We start from the raw sequence: 3,680 nt of genomic DNA, 5'->3' as shown, positions 1-3,680 counted from the left end.
GCCCCACATAAAGTGTCTTAACTATCATAAAGTCTACTTAATTACAGACCGTTGCAGTACAGAGTGCCTCTTGGCCTTCTGGTGGTCGAGTGAGTCTTCACGGTCGAGTCCTTCAAGTCAGTCGAGTGGGTTCCTCGTAAGTCGACTGGAAGGTGATCTCTTCTAAGGGTGTCCTTGGGTAGGGTACTTAGATCAGGTCTATGACCCTACCCTAGGTACATGACTCCATCAGGTGGCCCTTGGCCATATTCGTGTTTTGCACGTCCCTACTTTCCAACAATTTGCCGATATCATGACCAAGGGCTTGCCTACGGCGTCATTTGAGGAGTTCCGGTCTAGTCTTTGCATCAGCCGCGGTGTCGCTTCGACTGCGGGGGGTGTTGAGTATATGTGTTATGTGCATATTGTGTATTGGGCCCGCCTCCTAGTTCCTTGTATAGTTGAGGTCCATGGCCCACCTTTGTACATCATATATACGTGCCTATGCACGAAGAGCAATACATCGTGCAATTACAACATCATACATGTATGATATAGCTCTTCTTTATATTGCTGAGCTGATCATGAGTTTGTATACATATTCTTTTTCATACTCTAAATAGTTACATGAATGCTTCTGTTACATCTCATCTTTATCTGTATTGGGTTACTTGCAGATTAATTCTCTCGTGTCTCCAGGTGAAGAAAGGGCTGCTACAGTTATTTTGTTGTCAATGAGTTCGGCGCGCATCAATGTGGTCGTCAGTGTTTATGTTATCTGAAAAAACTTACTAAGTGTGCACTTCAGTCTAGCTAAGTTTCTAATGTAGCAAGATGCTTTTAGATACCCTGGTATTATTTCAAGTTGGATTTCGTCGTCCTTTGGTTATGCACGTGTTTGTGCTAGGCAGCTCTTCGCTATAGCCATGACAGATTCAGCCGAAACTTGTGTGTTTGAGTGTGTTTCTTGGTTGTGGCTTAGAAAGCGTGTGAGCGCCGTCGATCATGAATTCATGATCCACCAGTGCGCCCTCCTTTTTTTTTATCCATTTGCCTCGAGATTAATAGCACGAAATTAATGGGAGAAGTGCAGCGCTGATGGAAATAACTGTTGCACTGCAAGAGACCAGACTAGGAGAGAAAAATGTTATTTGGCCTAAACTCACTGTATTACAGGAAGTTGCTCGAGATTTTTTTTAATAAAAGCAACAAATGCTGGACTGGCAAATCCATATGTTTATTGTTGCACAGGGAGAAAGTTTAGTCGTTGTTTGGATGGAAGAAAAGTGTGATGGCAAATGAATCCTTAAAGCACAGTTTTGCTTTTGGTGTTTACGACTGATATTATTGGTGTAGAAATTCAGAAAAACTAACGCCCACACGTGTGGGCGTTTGCAGATCGCCCACACGCCTCCATCACCACTCATTTTGCCACCTATGAATAGATGACATCAGCAGAAATCTTTTTGGTTTTGGCTTAAAAATGTTTTATCTTCTAAATAAAAAAGCGAACTAAAAATCCGTTTTCACCATTAAATCCGTCTCGACGAGATTTTCAAAACTAGACCCCATGTTGATATGTTTCGACGAATTTTTTTTTGCCCAGAAGTTGCCATGATGTTTACACTATAGTTGCCACAGTGCTTAAGCTAAAGTTGTCATGTGGCAATTTTAGTTTGTAGATCATGGTAATTTTAGTTTTTTTATGATGGCAATTCTAATACTTTGACCATGAAAATATTTTTTTATTGAACCATGGCAATTTTAAGTGCATGTATCATGACAATTTTAGTTTATGGTGCATGGCAAGTCTAGTTTCTTAATTCTCCGTTTTATAATATATTAAAATTTACTTTTAAATGTAAAAGAAAATAGTTGAAACATATGATGGCAACTTCAGTGTAAATATCATGGCAATTCATGTGCAATAGACATGACAACTTTTAACCAAAAAAAAAATTCGCCGAAATATTTCGATATGAGATCTAGTTTTGAAGATCTCGTCGCGAGGGATTTAATGGTGAAAACGGATCTTCAATCGGATTTTTCATTTAAGAGATAAAACATTTTAAAAACTGAAAATCCAAAAAGATTCTCGCATGCATGCATGCGATGAGATGGCAATCTATTTGCATTAAAGAAGTATGGTACGTTTTTTTTTTCCTGCCACATGTGTGATAGTTATCGACGTCCTAAAAATTTGGATATGAACGAGGCAGACAGAGGGCTCGTCAGTCTCGCACCAGCAGTTTTGTGCACCCGGCGTTACTAGTCCGGTTAGGATTAGTGGTACGTGTTCATGTTGAGTCCGGCCGGGTAGGAGTTTGCTTGCCTTTGTCCGTGTAGGTTTAGAGGATTTGTGTTAGATCCGTCAGGTCGGCTGTTATATACTACTATATGTGTGTAAAGTTTGTATCGTGAGGACAAGGAGAACAGCTTGCACTGAGACGTATCTTTCAATGAGCCACCTCCAACGCGGCGAGGGTGGCGCCGGCCGCCGCTGCACAGCGCGTCTCCGTTACCAGATCCATGCGAGCGACGAGGGATCCGGACCGGCTCGCTCACGCACCACGCGCCTCCGTCCCCAAATAAACACCCATGAGGATGGCGCCGGAGTGACCTGCAACCGCCGGAGCGGTAAGCGCCACCATCGGCGCGGTAAGGGCCTCCGCCCCCAGAACCACGCGAGCGAGGAGGGCGACGACACCTCACTGGAGCCGCCTGCCTCCCTGCCGGACAGCGAAGATATGCTCCGGGAGATTCTCCTCCGCCTCCCCCTGGACCTATACTCTCTCCCCCGCGCCTCCGCCGTGTGCAAGCAGTGGCGAGGCATCCTCGCCGACCCCAAGTTCCTCCGCCGGTTCTACACGCACCACCGCAAGCCGCCCCTCCTCGGCTTCTTCCATTGCGGCAGCACACAGACCCCGTTCATGCCCGTCCTGGCCCCCGCTCCCGACCGCATCACCCCTGGGCGCTTCTCCCTTGGACACTACAGCAACCGCATCCTGATTGATTCTCGCCACGGCCGTGTCCTCGTCAAAGACTTGCAGCATCAAGAGGTCGTCGTTTGTGATCCTATCACCAGCAAACATCACCGAGTGCCCATTCCGCCCGAGTTCAACGAATGCTTCTTTAACGCGACAGTGCTTTGTGCTGCTAGCAACCAGGGCCATGTGCACGGCAGCTGCCACTTATGCCCCTTCAAGGTGGTCTTGGTGTCCTACGGAGAGAATAAGCACCCCTATGCATGCGTTTACTCCTCAGAGACTGCCACATGGGGCAATGTCATCTCAACAGTAGCTTCAGATGATACAATATTTGGTCCTTGTTGTAGCACCCTTGTAGATAATGTCCTTTACTGGCCAGCTAAGAAAAAAGGAAATGACATAGTTGAGTTTGATTTGGGCACGCAGAACCTTAATGTTATCAAGGGGCCTCCAGGTATGAATATGAATGATTTCGACAACTTTCATATCATTGACGCAGAGGATGGCGTTGTTGGTCTTGTCGCCTTGTCTTGCCTTGACCTTCACACGTGGCGGAGGAAGGTCAATTGTCGGGGTGTTGCCATATGGTTGCTGCAGAAGACTGTTTCATTGCGTGAACTTCTTAAGATCCCTTCTTGGACTATGAGAAGGATTGAACGGCTCAAAGTGGTGGGTTATGATGAGGATGCCGATGTAATCTTTTTAGAGAGGCAC

This window comes from Triticum aestivum, unplaced genomic scaffold (genome assembly GCF_018294505.1).
Source record: "Triticum aestivum cultivar Chinese Spring unplaced genomic scaffold, IWGSC CS RefSeq v2.1 scaffold75755, whole genome shotgun sequence".
Classification (NCBI taxonomy): domain Eukaryota; kingdom Viridiplantae; phylum Streptophyta; class Magnoliopsida; order Poales; family Poaceae; genus Triticum; species Triticum aestivum.
The sequence above is the reverse complement of the archived record's forward strand: the minus strand, read 5'-3'. Positions refer to the sequence as shown.